The 17593-nt window shown below is 28.4% G+C and overlaps 1 protein-coding gene across 1 annotated transcript in view; it reads right to left on the reverse strand.

The window, feature by feature from the left end:
• Positions 1–17593, reverse strand: part of LOC145258093 (peroxisomal membrane protein PMP34-like) — a 112008-nt gene that overhangs the window by 71274 nt on the left and 23141 nt on the right. The window lies entirely within an intron of this gene.

The following is a 17593-nucleotide window of genomic DNA, read 5'->3' on the forward strand; positions in this document are numbered from 1 at the left end:
AATTCAAGGGATTATATAAAAATATATAGAACCGACACAATACATTGTAAACTTTAATTCAAGGGATTATATAAAAATATATAGAACCAACACAATACATTGTAAACTTTAATTCAAGGGATTATATAAAAATATATAGAACCGACACAATACATTGTAAACTTTAATTCAAGGGATTATATAAAAATATATAGAACCGACACAATACATTGTAAACTTTAATTCAAGGGATTATATAAAAATATATAGAACCGGCACAATACATTGTAAACTTTAATTCAAGGGATTATATAAAAATATATAGAACCGACACAATACATTGTAAACTTTAATTCAAAGGATTATATAAAAATATATAGAACCGACACAATACACTGTAAACTTTAATTCAAGGGATTATATAAAAATATATAGAACCAACACAATACATTGTAAACTTTAATTCAAGGGATTATATAAAAATATATAGAACCAACACAATACATTGTAAACTTTAATTCAAGGGATTATATAAAAATATATAGAACCGACACAATACATTGTAAACTTTAATTCAAGGGATTATATAAAAATATATAGAACCGACACAATACATTGTAAACTTTAATTCAAGGGATTATATAAAAATATATAGAACCGACACAATACATTGTAAACTTTAATTCAAGGGATTATATAAAAATATATAGAACCGACACAATACATTGTAAACTTTAATTCAAGGGATTATATAAAAATATATAGAACCAACACAATACATTGTAAACTTTAATTCAAGGGATTATATAAAAATATATAGAACCGACACAATACATTGTAAACTTTAATTCTAGGGATTATATAAAAATATATAGAACCGACACAATACATTGTAAACTTTAATTCAAGGGATTATATAAAAATATATAGAACCGACAAAATACATTGTAAACTTTAATTCTAGGGATTATATAAAAATATATAGAACCGACACAATACATTGTAAACTTTAATTCAAGGGATTATATAAAAATATATAGAACCGGCACAATACATTGTAAACTTTAATTCAAGGGATTATATAAAAATATATAGAACCGACACAATACATTGTAAACTTTAATTCAAAGGATTATATAAAAATATATAGAACCGACACAATACATTGTAAACTTTAATTCAAAGGATTATATAAAAATATATAGAACCGACACAATACACTGTAAACTTTAATTCAAAGGATTATATAAAAATATATAGAACCGACACAATACATTGTAAACTTTAATTCTAGGGATTATATAAAAATATATAGAACCGACACAATACATTGTAAACTTTAATTCTAGGGATTATATAAAAATATATAGAACCGACACAATACATTGTAAACTTTAATTCAAGGGATTATATAAAAATATATAGAACCGGCACAATACATTGTAAACTTTAATTCAAGGGATTATATAAAAATATATAGAACCGACACAATACATTGTAAACTTTAATTCAAAGGATTATATAAAAATATATAGAACCGACAAAATACACTGTAAACTTTAATTCAAGGGATTATATAAAAATATATAGAACCAACACAATACATTGTAAACTTTAATTCAAGGGATTATATAAAAATATATAGAACCAACACAATACATTGTAAACTTTAATTCAAGGGATTATATAAAAATATATAGAACCGACACAATACATTGTAAACTTTAATTCAAGGGATTATATAAAAATATATAGAACCGACACAATACATTGTAAACTTTAATTCAAGGGATTATATAAAAATATATAGAACCGACACAATACATTGTAAACTTTAATTCAAGGGATTATATAAAAATATATAGAACCGACACAATACATTGTAAACTTTAATTCAAGGGATTATATAAAAATATATAGAACCAACACAATACATTGTAAACTTTAATTCTAGGGATTATATAAAAATATATAGAACCGACACAATACATTGTAAACTTTAATTCAAGGGATTATATAAAAATATATAGAACCGACACAATACACTGTAAACTTTAATTCAAGGGATTATATAAAAATATATAGAACCGACACAATACATTGTAAACTTTAATTCAAGGGATTATATAAAAATATATAGAACCAACACAATACATTGTAAACTTTAATTCAAGGGATTATATAAAAATATATAGAACCAACACAATACATTGTAAACTTTAATTCAAGGGATTATATAAAAATATATAGAACCGACACAATACATTGTAAACTTTAATTCAGGGGATTATATAAAAATATATAGAACCGACACAATACATTGTAAACTTTAATTCAAGGGATTATATAAAAATATATAGAACCGACACAATACATTGTAAACTTTAATTCAAGGGATTATATAAAAATATATAGAACCGACACAATACATTGTAAACTTTAATTCAAGGGATTATATAAAAATATATAGAACCGACACAATACACTGTAAACTTTAATTCAAGGGATTATATAAAAATATATAGAACTGACACAATACATTGTAAACTTTAATTCAAGGGATTATATAAAAATATATAGAACCGACACAATACATTGTAAACTTTAATTCAGGGGATTATATAAAAATATATAGAACCGAAACAATACATTGTAAACTTTAATTCAAGGGATTATATAAAAATATATAGAACCGACACAATACATTGTAAACTTTAATTCAAGGGATTATATAAAAATATATAGAACCGACACAATACATTGTAAACTTTAATTCAAGGGATTATATAAAAATATATAGAACCAACACAATACATTGTAAACTTTAATTCTAGGGATTATATAAAAATATATAGAACCGACACAATACATTGTAAACTTTAATTCAAGGGATTATATAAAAATATATAGAACCGACACAATACACTGTAAACTTTAATTCAAGGGATTATATAAAAATATATAGAACCGACACAATACATTGTAAACTTTAATTCAAGGGATTATATAAAAATATATAGAACCAACACAATACATTGTAAACTTTAATTCAAGGGATTATATAAAAATATATAGAACCAACACAATACATTGTAAACTTTAATTCAAGGGATTATATAAAAATATATAGAACCGACACAATACATTGTAAACTTTAATTCAGGGGATTATATAAAAATATATAGAACCGACACAATACATTGTAAACTTTAATTCAAGGGATTATATAAAAATATATAGAACCGACACAATACATTGTAAACTTTAATTCAAGGGATTATATAAAAATATATAGAACCGACACAATACATTGTAAACTTTAATTCAAGGGATTATATAAAAATATATAGAACCGACACAATACACTGTAAACTTTAATTCAAGGGATTATATAAAAATATATAGAACCGACACAATACATTGTAAACTTTAATTCAAGGGATTATATAAAAATATATAGAACCGACACAATACATTGTAAACTTTAATTCAAGGGATTATATAAAAATATATAGAACCGACACAATACATTGTAAACTTTAATTCAAGGGATTATATAAAAATATATAGATCCGACACAATACATTGTAAACTTTAATTCAAGGGATTATATAAAAATATATAGAACCGGCACAATACATTGTAAACTTTAATTCAAGGGATTATATAAAAATATATAGATCCGACACAATACATTGTAAACTTTAATTCAAGGGATTATATAAAAATATATAGAACCGGCACAATACATTGTAAACTTTAATTCAAGGGATTATATAAAAATATATAGAACCAACACAATACATTGTAAACTTTAATTCAAGGGATTATATAAAAATATACAGAACCGACACAATACATTGTAAACTTTAATTCAAGGGATTATATAAAAATATATAGAACCGACACAATACATTGTAAACTTTAATTCAAGGGATTATATAAAAATATACAGAACCGACACAATACACTGTAAACTTTAATTCAAGGGATTATATAAAAATATATAGAACCGACACAATACATTGTAAACTTTAATTCAAGGGATTATATAAAAATATATAGAACCAACACAATACATTGTAAACTTTAATTCAAGGGATTATATAAAAATATATAGAACCGACACAATACATTGTAAACTTTAATTCAAGGGATTATATAAAAATATATAGAACCGACACAATACATTGTAAACTTTAATTCAAGGGATTATATAAAAATATATAGAACCGGCACAATACATTGTAAACTTTAATTCAAGGGATTATATAAAAATATATAGAACCGACACAATACATTGTAAACTTTAATTCAAAGGATTATATAAAAATATATAGAACCGACACAATACACTGTAAACTTTAATTCAAGGGATTATATAAAAATATATAGAACCAACACAATACATTGTAAACTTTAATTCAAGGGATTATATAAAAATATATAGAACCAACACAATACATTGTAAACTTTAATTCAAGGGATTATATAAAAATATATAGAACCGACACAATACATTGTAAACTTTAATTCAAGGGATTATATAAAAATATATAGAACCGACACAATACATTGTAAACTTTAATTCAAGGGATTATATAAAAATATATAGAACCGACACAATACATTGTAAACTTTAATTCAAGGGATTATATAAAAATATATAGAACCGACACAATACATTGTAAACTTTAATTCAAGGGATTATATAAAAATATATAGAACCAACACAATACATTGTAAACTTTAATTCAAGGGATTATATAAAAATATATAGAACCGACACAATACATTGTAAACTTTAATTCTAGGGATTATATAAAAATATATAGAACCGACACAATACATTGTAAACTTTAATTCAAGGGATTATATAAAAATATATAGAACCGACACAATACATTGTAAACTTTAATTCTAGGGATTATATAAAAATATATAGAACCGACACAATACATTGTAAACTTTAATTCAAGGGATTATATAAAAATATATAGAACCGGCACAATACATTGTAAACTTTAATTCAAGGGATTATATAAAAATATATAGAACCGACACAATACATTGTAAACTTTAATTCAAAGGATTATATAAAAATATATAGAACCGACACAATACATTGTAAACTTTAATTCAAAGGATTATATAAAAATATATAGAACCGACACAATACACTGTAAACTTTAATTCAAAGGATTATATAAAAATATATAGAACCGACACAATACATTGTAAACTTTAATTCTAGGGATTATATAAAAATATATAGAACCGACACAATACATTGTAAACTTTAATTCTAGGGATTATATAAAAATATATAGAACCGACACAATACATTGTAAACTTTAATTCAAGGGATTATATAAAAATATATAGAACCGGCACAATACATTGTAAACTTTAATTCAAGGGATTATATAAAAATATATAGAACCGACACAATACATTGTAAACTTTAATTCAAAGGATTATATAAAAATATATAGAACCGACACAATACACTGTAAACTTTAATTCAAGGGATTATATAAAAATATATAGAACCAACACAATACATTGTAAACTTTAATTCAAGGGATTATATAAAAATATATAGAACCAACACAATACATTGTAAACTTTAATTCAAGGGATTATATAAAAATATATAGAACCGACACAATACATTGTAAACTTTAATTCAAGGGATTATATAAAAATATATAGAACCGACACAATACATTGTAAACTTTAATTCAAGGGATTATATAAAAATATATAGAACCGACACAATACATTGTAAACTTTAATTCAAGGGATTATATAAAAATATATAGAACCGACACAATACATTGTAAACTTTAATTCAAGGGATTATATAAAAATATATAGAACCAACACAATACATTGTAAACTTTAATTCTAGGGATTATATAAAAATATATAGAACCGACACAATACATTGTAAACTTTAATTCAAGGGATTATATAAAAATATATAGAACCGACACAATACACTGTAAACTTTAATTCAAGGGATTATATAAAAATATATAGAACCGACACAATACATTGTAAACTTTAATTCAAGGGATTATATAAAAATATATAGAACCAACACAATACATTGTAAACTTTAATTCAAGGGATTATATAAAAATATATAGAACCAACACAATACATTGTAAACTTTAATTCAAGGGATTATATAAAAATATATAGAACCGACACAATACATTGTAAACTTTAATTCAGGGGATTATATAAAAATATATAGAACCGACACAATACATTGTAAACTTTAATTCAAGGGATTATATAAAAATATATAGAACCGACACAATACATTGTAAACTTTAATTCAAGGGATTATATAAAAATATATAGAACCGACACAATACATTGTAAACTTTAATTCAAGGGATTATATAAAAATATATAGAACCGACACAATACACTGTAAACTTTAATTCAAGGGATTATATAAAAATATATAGAACTGACACAATACATTGTAAACTTTAATTCAAGGGATTATATAAAAATATATAGAACCGACACAATACATTGTAAACTTTAATTCAGGGGATTATATAAAAATATATAGAACCGAAACAATACATTGTAAACTTTAATTCAAGGGATTATATAAAAATATATAGAACCGACACAATACATTGTAAACTTTAATTCAAGGGATTATATAAAAATATATAGAACCGACACAATACATTGTAAACTTTAATTCAAGGGATTATATAAAAATATATAGAACCAACACAATACATTGTAAACTTTAATTCTAGGGATTATATAAAAATATATAGAACCGACACAATACATTGTAAACTTTAATTCAAGGGATTATATAAAAATATATAGAACCGACACAATACACTGTAAACTTTAATTCAAGGGATTATATAAAAATATATAGAACCGACACAATACATTGTAAACTTTAATTCAAGGGATTATATAAAAATATATAGAACCAACACAATACATTGTAAACTTTAATTCAAGGGATTATATAAAAATATATAGAACCAACACAATACATTGTAAACTTTAATTCAAGGGATTATATAAAAATATATAGAACCGACACAATACATTGTAAACTTTAATTCAGGGGATTATATAAAAATATATAGAACCGACACAATACATTGTAAACTTTAATTCAAGGGATTATATAAAAATATATAGAACCGACACAATACATTGTAAACTTTAATTCAAGGGATTATATAAAAATATATAGAACCGACACAATACATTGTAAACTTTAATTCAAGGGATTATATAAAAATATATAGAACCGACACAATACACTGTAAACTTTAATTCAAGGGATTATATAAAAATATATAGAACCGACACAATACATTGTAAACTTTAATTCAAGGGATTATATAAAAATATATAGAACCGACACAATACATTGTAAACTTTAATTCAAGGGATTATATAAAAATATATAGAACCGACACAATACATTGTAAACTTTAATTCAAGGGATTATATAAAAATATATAGAACCGACACAATACACTGTAAACTTTAATTCAAGGGATTATATAAAAATATATAGAACCGACACAATACATTGTAAACTTTAATTCAAGGGATTATATAAAAATATATAGAACCGACACAATACATTGTAAACTTTAATTCAAGGGATTATATAAAAATATATAGAACCGACACAATACATTGTAAACTTTAATTCAAGGGATTATATAAAAATATATAGAACCGACACAATACATTGTAAACTTTAATTCAAGGGATTATATAAAAATATATAGAACCGACACAATACACTGTAAACTTTAATTCAAGGGATTATATAAAAATATATAGAACCGACACAATACACTGTAAACTTTAATTCAAGGGATTATATAAAAATATATAGAACCGACACAATACATTGTAAACTTTAATTCAAGGGATTATATAAAAATATATAGAACCGACACAATACATTGTAAACTTTAATTCAAGGGATTATATAAAAATATATAGAACCGACACAATACATTGTAAACTTTAATTCAAGGGATTATATAAAAATATATAGAACCGACACAATACATTGTAAACTTTAATTCAGGGGATTATATAAAAATATATAGAACCGACACAATACATTGTAAACTTTAATTCAAGGGATTATATAAAAATATATAGAACCGACACAATACATTGTAAACTTTAATTCAGGGGATTATATAAAAATATATAGAACCGACACAATACATTGTAAACTTTAATTCAAGGGATTATATAAAAATATATAGAACCGACACAATACATTGTAAACTTTAATTCAAGGGATTATATAAAAATATATAGAACCGACACAATACATTGTAAACTTTAATTCAAGGGATTATATAAAAATATATAGAACCAATACAATACATTGTAAACTTTAATTCAAGGGATTATATAAAAATATATAGAACCGACACAATACATTGTAAACTTTAATTCAGGGGATTATATAAAAATATATAGAACCGACACAATACATTGTAAACTTTAATTCAAGGGATTATATAAAAATATATAGAACCGACACAATACATTGTAAACTTTAATTCAAGGGATTATATAAAAATATATAGAACCGACACAATACATTGTAAACTTTAATTCAAGGGATTATATAAAAATATATAGAACCGACACAATACACTGTAAACTTTAATTCAAGGGATTATATAAAAATATATAGAACCGACACAATACATTGTAAACTTTAATTCAAGGGATTATATAAAAATATATAGAACCGACACAATACATTGTAAACTTTAATTCAAGGGATTATATAAAAATATATAGAACCGACACAATACATTGTAAACTTTAATTCAAGGGATTATATAAAAATATATAGAACCGACACAATACACTGTAAACTTTAATTCAAGGGATTATATAAAAATATATAGAACCGACACAATACATTGTAAACTTTAATTCAAGGGATTATATAAAAATATATAGAACCGACACAATACATTGTAAACTTTAATTCAAGGGATTATATAAAAATATATAGAACCGACACAATACATTGTAAACTTTAATTCAAGGGATTATATAAAAATATATAGAACCGACACAATACATTGTAAACTTTAATTCAGGGGATTATATAAAAATATATAGAACCGACACAATACACTGTAAACTTTAATTCAAGGGATTATATAAAAATATATAGAACCGACACAATACACTGTAAACTTTAATTCAAGGGATTATATAAAAATATATAGAACCGACACAATACATTGTAAACTTTAATTCAAGGGATTATATAAAAATATATAGAACCGACACAATACATTGTAAACTTTAATTCAAGGGATTATATAAAAATATATAGAACCGACACAATACATTGTAAACTTTAATTCAAGGGATTATATAAAAATATATAGAACCGACACAATACACTGTAAACTTTAATTCAAGGGATTATATAAAAATATATAGAACCGACACAATACATTGTAAACTTTAATTCAAGGGATTATATAAAAATATATAGAACCGACACAATACATTGTAAACTTTAATTCAAGGGATTATATAAAAATATATAGAACCGACACAATACATTGTAAACTTTAATTCAAGGGATTATATAAAAATATATAGAACCGACACAATACATTGTAAACTTTAATTCAAGGGATTATATAAAAATATATAGAACCGACACAATACATTGTAAACTTTAATTCAAGGGATTATATAAAAATATATAGAACCGACACAATACACTGTAAACTTTAATTCAAGGGATTATATAAAAATATATAGAACCGACACAATACATTGTAAACTTTAATTCAAGGGATTATATAAAAATATATAGAACCGACACAATACATTGTAAACTTTAATTCAAGGGATTATATAAAAATATATAGAACCGACACAATACATTGTAAACTTTAATTCAAGGGATTATATAAAAATATATAGAACCGACACAATACATTGTAAACTTTAATTCAAGGGATTATATAAAAATATATAGAACCGACACAATACATTGTAAACTTTAATTCAAGGGATTATATAAAAGTATATAGAACCGACACAATACATTGTAAACTTTAATTCAAAGGATTATATAAAAATATATAGAACCGACACAATACACTGTAAACTTTAATTCAAGGGATTATATAAAAATATATAGAACCGACACAATACATTGTAAACTTTAATTCAAGGGATTATATAAAAATATATAGAACCAATACAATACATTGTAAACCACAATGTATTGTGGAGTAAGTAACTATAAGAACTGCACCGTGGTTCGTCCCCAACGGCAATTAATGGATTTGATTGAAAATAAACGATTGCACCGGTTTCTATGACAATAAAATATGGGAGGAGGGGGGTTAAATATTCGTTGATCATCATTCAATATATATATATATATATATATATATATATATACATACTGTGTGTGCAAAAACAAGACTTCAAAACAAGGTGTTGATGGCAACAAAAAGTGTATTTCAATTTACGTTACAATTGTTTCAATGTCTAGTTCGACAATTTAAAGCATTATATCGTTTGAAAATTTTCAAAAACCAGCATTTCTTCAGACTTTATGAATAAGCACACGTTTGGTAATGTAGCATTTTTTGAATAGAAAAAAAGGGCGGGGGATCTTAACGGGAAAAGCATGCGAGAAATATTTACCTTGGTTGTGGTTACGGAAAAGCCCATTTAAATATTAATATATCACCTAATTTTCGTATCATTATTTAAGAACAGAGTCATGTGAAGTTTCTACGGGGAGCCCTAAGCCATTTAAAAAAAGAAGAAAATTTTTTAAATATATCCCATTTATTGGGTTCCTAAATTCCTTTATTTCCCAATGATTGATATTTTGTAAAAAGAATTTTTTTAAATTTGGTATCTATATTTATATTATGGCCGTAAAAACCTTGTAAAGATGTTACGGTTAGTTTTAGTTTCGTATTAGTGGCAAGTAATGTTTATAGATTATCGTTCTAATACCATTTCAGGTTTAGAATTTAATTGAATATGAGAATAAAGTAAAATGGGTGTATTAAATATATATAAACCTTGTAGGACATTTCGGGTGAAGTGTTCTAATCTATTTACTGTCTGAAAATTCATAGTTATTCTACTTGAAGAATGTTTTTATGTCGTTGCTTAGGATGATTTGAAGGGAGATAATCCAATTAAGTTGTTAATACTGCTAGTTAATTCTGTTTGAAACTGGGTCAATTTTGTTTCTAATGGTTAAAGGGAGGTAATTCAGGCCGTTTGTGTTTTCGATTCATTGATTACTAGAAGGCGACTATAATTTAATAATTAATTTAATCAGATAGGTCCAGAATGTGCTACAATGGCTTATTTAACAAATTAAGTATATAAATTATGTTTTGATCTAAAGGAATAGGTTGTGTTTAACCCGCATCTGTTATTAATCACTTATGCCTCTCCTGTCATATAATTCATGCATTGTGTTCTTGGGTTGTCTAAATAAATAAATTATTGTATGTCCTCTAATTATTATTCTGACAGCAAAACCACCCATGGTTCCAAGTGTGTTTTACTCCGGTGGGAAGATGTCTACTCCTGCATTTATGGGTGAAAAACACTTAGACCATGGAGTGAAGTAGGAGAATAAGTAAGTCAGCATGGCTTCTACCAACCTAGGGTGTCAGACGACAAAATCAATTGAATTAATATTTAAATGGATTAACAGCCCCCAAGTTGCTAATTTAATTTTTAATAATAACTAGATTAATTACTGAGTTGTTTTATTGATTTGAAGAGGGTGTTACTTATTTTACTGTTAATACTGCTACGACTGAATACAAGAATGCTCACCGTTATGGAGAAAAAACCCCATTCTTAGATGAGCTATATACTTTATTTATATTTCTTACCCAGTTAAGAAGAAAAGAAACTATATTCGCATGTTAGATTTGGATCCTTCATTTATATTGTAACAATTCTAGCTATTTAACTCTACATTAAAATTTAATGATGATCCTTATTGTTGTAAAAAGGGTTATGCCTCAGTTACATCTGCGCGCATGCAGATACCAAGCCTCGTGAGCACATACATCGACATATATACACAGCTGCACGCTCTCGCACACCATGTGGACAGCAGGCAGCGGGCATCTATACTCTCACATCCACACACGCATAAACAGGCACGTGCACACACACACCGGTACCCCTTGGTATCTGCATGCGCGTATGCGCTTGAAAGTATGCTTGGGGTGCTAGTATGCCTGAATCAATATGCGCATATGGGCCCGTATAATCGCCTCCTTGGGGGCAGGGGCGTCAGTGTATGTATGTATCTGTGTATGTGCGCATCCATGCCTACGCACGCGCACCCAATCTTAGCACTTTAAAGAAAATTTGATGCAAGCAAGAACCACTTAGGTGTCTATGCATGCAGGCGCACATATGCACATATATTTGCACGCCAGGGCGGACATGTATGTGTACCTGTGACCGTTTCTTTTAAGTATATATGTGTGTACATGCGCATGTGTGTACCCTTGGCTGCTACCGCTAGCTGACCCTCTCCAAAAACTAAAAATAAATAAACCGAATCATAGCCCCCCCACCTCCAAACATAAGCAACACCCAACAGCTCAAGACATACTTACCAAGAAATCACCTCACCAAGAGACGAGATGCTAAAAACTTTAACACTAAGACTCAAATTTTAAAGTAACCCCCCTCCTCCTCCTCCCACCCCCACATATTCCCCTTCCCCTCATGTATCCCTATGCCCTCAGCCACACCAGAAATGAACTTCCCAGACCTTCCCCACAAGTTCCTTAAACCCCAAAACTAAAACATTATCCACATACCAAACGCCCACCTTCCCTTCTTGTTCCCTTCCTCTCTTCCTCTTCCGCCCTCCTCGCAACCCCTCCCCCCTGACCTCATTCACTTTTTCATCCCCAAATAGTGAACATTTCTGTAAAAGTCTGCAGACGCTACAGAAAGATACGGTAATAAAAAATAAAACGTGTATATATATATATATATATATATATATATATATATATATATATATATATATATAAGAGCAAATAATAATATCGAGCTTTTACATCTGGTTGAGATTACTTTATAAATATTAACTCTTTAATATTTATAATTTACTTTAGTTTTACCATCTTGGATCATTTTGATAAATTTAATTATAATATTTATTTTATATATATATATATATATATATATATATATATATATATATATATATATATATATTGTGTACAGAAAGTTGTTAGTTGAGACAGGTCATTGGTACCGTCGGTTTCAAGCCCGATAATAAGGCCCGTTTAAGGTATCCTTATCAAGCTCTTTTCAGCCAATATTCGTCTATCTTATAACCCGTTTAAGGTATCCTTATCAAGCTCTCTTCAGCCAATATTCGTCTATCTTATAACCCGTTTAAGGAGCTTGATAAGGATACCTTAAACGTTTAAGAGAGCTTGATAAGGATACCTTAAACGGGCCTTATTATCGGGCTTGAAACCGACGGTACCAATGACCTGTCTCAACTAACAACTTTCTGTACACAAAATATAAGTACGCTCTTAAAATTTGGATTTTCCTTTTAATTGAGCATTCTGCTGGAATTCTTTTTCCAAAAAAAAAACTAATCAAATTATATATATATATATATATATATATATATATATATATATATATATATATATATATAATTGTTATGACTTATTATTTATTGCAATAAATTGTTTATACAGCATAAATTTTTTGTTTACGTTTCAAAAGTTTGAGTTGAATGTGTTAAAGGTTAAGTTGTCCTCTGCAGTAGCAAGTTTGTGTCTAAAATGCCTTTCGCAGTTTTAAATTGACCAAGTTCTTCTGAAAGATGATATGGCATTTGGACAGATAAAAGTACAATTTGTGAATTTCGCTTGACACAAATGATTTATCTCAGATGAATTTCAGGTAACAACAAAACAGAAAATATTTCGTATGTATATTAAAAGGGAAGTGAGATATTATTTGGAGTGTCACGTGACAACAATGCATTCACCCCACCCCACCTCATACATCAACAAATTCATGGAAACCTGAAACACTGTCAAAACAGATTAAAGATGTGTCCCTTCTGAACAACATATTTATCTACATTGTTATATAGATAAAAAGGTCAATAAAATAAAAAAAAAACTATACATTTCTTATCAAAATGGACCAAGATTTTAAGAGTTTATGAATATTGGAGAACTGAAATTAGCAGTGCAGGTTCAACTTTCTTTTTTCTCTCCAAGAAAAATAATTTTTTGTGGAAAATTTGATAAAAACAATTTTAGCAAAAAACAATGAATCAAAGTTAATAAATTTAGTTATATTTGGATGGCGAGATGATTGAGGTTGTTGAGAAATTTTCTTTGGCGAGATGATTGAGGTTGTTGAGAAATTTTCTTTGGCGAGATGATTGAGGTTGTTGAGAAATTTTCTTTGATTGGAGGAAAGAAAGGAGGCCAATGTTACTAAATTGCGACAAAAAAAAATTGTGTAGACATTAAAAAATGTTTGTTAAATATGTAAATATTAGAAAAAGCATAAAAAGTTATCCAAAATGGTTGTTTCATTTAGGCCATATTGGATAACTTTACTTAGGTTAAGTTTATTTGAGTTGTAAGCCATGTTTAGTTTCAGAACAGTTTCCGATGGTTAGTTGTTCTGTACAAGTCCTGGAGGTGACTGGTTCTCAGTAGACAGTTGTTGAGTTGGAAGCCACAGATCAAAGATTCTTCCTGTCTTGACACGAAGAAAACATATGCAAGGTTGCTAAAAAAAAAGATTTAATTTTTATGGATCAATTCTGGTTTCTGATTGGTTGGTAGCAGAACGTGAATTCGATTTGTCAGTTCCTAGCAGCATCGTTTATAAATAGAATCTTCCAACTGTGAGGAATCATACCCCCCATCACAAGTCCATTGCGATGGAATGTGTCTCCTAGGGGCTTCGGCTGCAAGGAGACAGGGTAGTACACGTCAAGGATTCGTCACTTGACACTCAGCCCAACAGGTGAGGGGCTGGGAACCGGCCCAGCACCTGTTGGACTGAGGTACGCCGCCTGGGTAATACGTATGAGGTCCACCCTCCCAGGCCTTGCCACCGGGCTTTCCGGTGGGGCAAGTTTATTGCTTGCTGCCTGAGGTGCCCCGACCGGGGAATGCCGACGGGGTTACTCAGGCAATTTTTAAAATTGCAGGAGTGCCCTTTCTTTAGGGGAGCCTGCGGGGTTCCCACTTTCCGGCCTTGTGCCACATATTGCTGATGTGGATAGCAATTAAATATATACCCCCATTATAATTAAAAAATATTGCAACAGTTTATATATTTAAAATGTGTATTTCTATATAAATTTTAACTCAAACTGATTCCTCATAGATTATTATAATATATTTTTTTATGTCTACACGGAGTTTTTTTCTAGCAATAAACTAACATCATGAGTGACTATGTATGCTGGTATGATAGCAAATGGAGTTTGTTTGGAGAAATTTTGCTATTACTCACCAGCTGTACTTTAACAAAGGAAAAAGAGTCTACTAGCATGATGGAATGGAAACCAGTGACGGTTAAGGATATGCAGTGTACAGGGATAAATGATATGAAAATGATATGTAATGTGAATCTTAGAGAAAGGCTTAAATCTGATGACCTCAGAGAAAGCTTAAATCAGGACAGTATAGGAAGTTGTTTGCAGAAAATGAGACTTTATTAATTTGAAAGAATGGATGGGACTGTTTGAGTTAATTAGATGCAGTTGACATATCAGTCACTTGGTTGGAGAAGGCTAGGATATGGAAGGAACTGATAAGGATGGGTTTGAGAGAAAGAGAGATAAAAAAAAAATTGACCTGGCCAGAGATAGATTAGTTTGGAAGTCAATTTCTAAAAGCTGTCCAACACATGCCAACATGTAAAACAGATGTTAAACAGAAGAAGAAGAAGATGATGATGATGATGATGATGATGACGATGATGATGATGATGATGATTACAAAGTTTTTTTAGATAAACAAATAAAAGTTTTTCACATCTGAAAAAAAATACAGCCTCACAAAAAATATAGAACGTTAAAAACATAAATTATTAGTTTTCGTCATTTTTTTTAGATGAGAATTGGTAGTTTGTATTATTTGGATGAGGGACTACCCTTCTCGCCCATTGCTTTTATTTGAATGGATATTTCGAGCCTGCTCTTGGCCTTCCAAGCCAGCATAATATCCAGGGAAACTTACTGATGTTTTGCATTCATATAAACAATTTAGATGTGATAGTTCCAAAAGATAATTTAGAATTGGATGGAAATAAAGTAAATGTTTACATTAATTTGGAATAAAATTGAACTTTGAAATTATTAATAGTACAATACTCCCCGATAATATTGTGTCCGAGATGGGTATATTTGCTGATGATACAACACTATAACATGCACAAAGGAAGAACTGATGTACACAAATCTAAGACAATGGCAGAATCATTAGAAAATGACCTCCAGACCATAATGGAATGGGGACGCAAATAGATGGTAACATTTAATGCTAGTAAAACTAAGCTGCTCTCCTTTAACAATTACAAGACACCTTTCCAACCCCTTATAGCCATGATAAATAACACCCTACCTAAGAATTCTTCCTTCAAACTCCTCAGCCTAATATTCATGGGCAATATGGAACAAATACATTAAGGACATTGCGAAGACTGCTGCAAAGAAGGTGGCTTCCCTCTATCGAGCTAGAAGACTACTCACACCTGAGAGTATTCTGTACCTCTATAAAGCCACCATTCACCCATGCATGGAGTATTGTTGCCACATCTGGGCTAGTGCATCTACCATTAGCCTCTTCCTCTTGGATAGGGTCAAAAAAATTTTTTCAATCTAATAGGTTCCACTTTGTCAACTAAGCTCCAACCCCTGTCCCATCGCCACAATGTTGTATCTGTGTGCTTGTTTTATAGCATTTTAATGAAAATCTGATGAACTCATTGGACTTGTGCTCTCTCGACGTGCTTATCCTGGACAAACCCGGTTAGCAACAAAATCTCACCCCTTCACTGTTGAGGTCCCTAAATATCAGAAAGCTTTCCATTTTAATAGTTTCTTCCCTCGAACATATTTCCATTCTATGGAGGTCAGGTGCGAACGAACACCCCATAATTTTATTACACCATATTTCTTCAAACTGAAACATAATTATCAAAGTATACTTACGCAGATAGATATGAAAAATCTTTATTAAAGTTTGTGCCTATTTCCATTCTATGGAGGCCAGGCGCGAACGCAGACCCCACAATTTTATTATACCATCTCTATTTAAGTTAAAACATACTTATCAAAGTATTATGTACGTCTATATCAAAAACACTTGTAAACGTTTTTTTTTTCATTTTTAAATTTTTTATTTCCATATTTAGTGGACCAGGTGCGAACGCAGACCCCACAATTTTAATGAATCACTGTTCTGCCAGATCAAACATACCCATTCCTGTGTCTCAATACATCATCTATCATTAT

This window comes from Euprymna scolopes, chromosome 33 (assembly GCF_053919585.1).
Source record: "Euprymna scolopes isolate OS-2025 chromosome 33, ASM5391958v1, whole genome shotgun sequence".
NCBI classification, from domain to species: Eukaryota; Metazoa; Mollusca; class Cephalopoda; order Sepiida; family Sepiolidae; genus Euprymna; species Euprymna scolopes.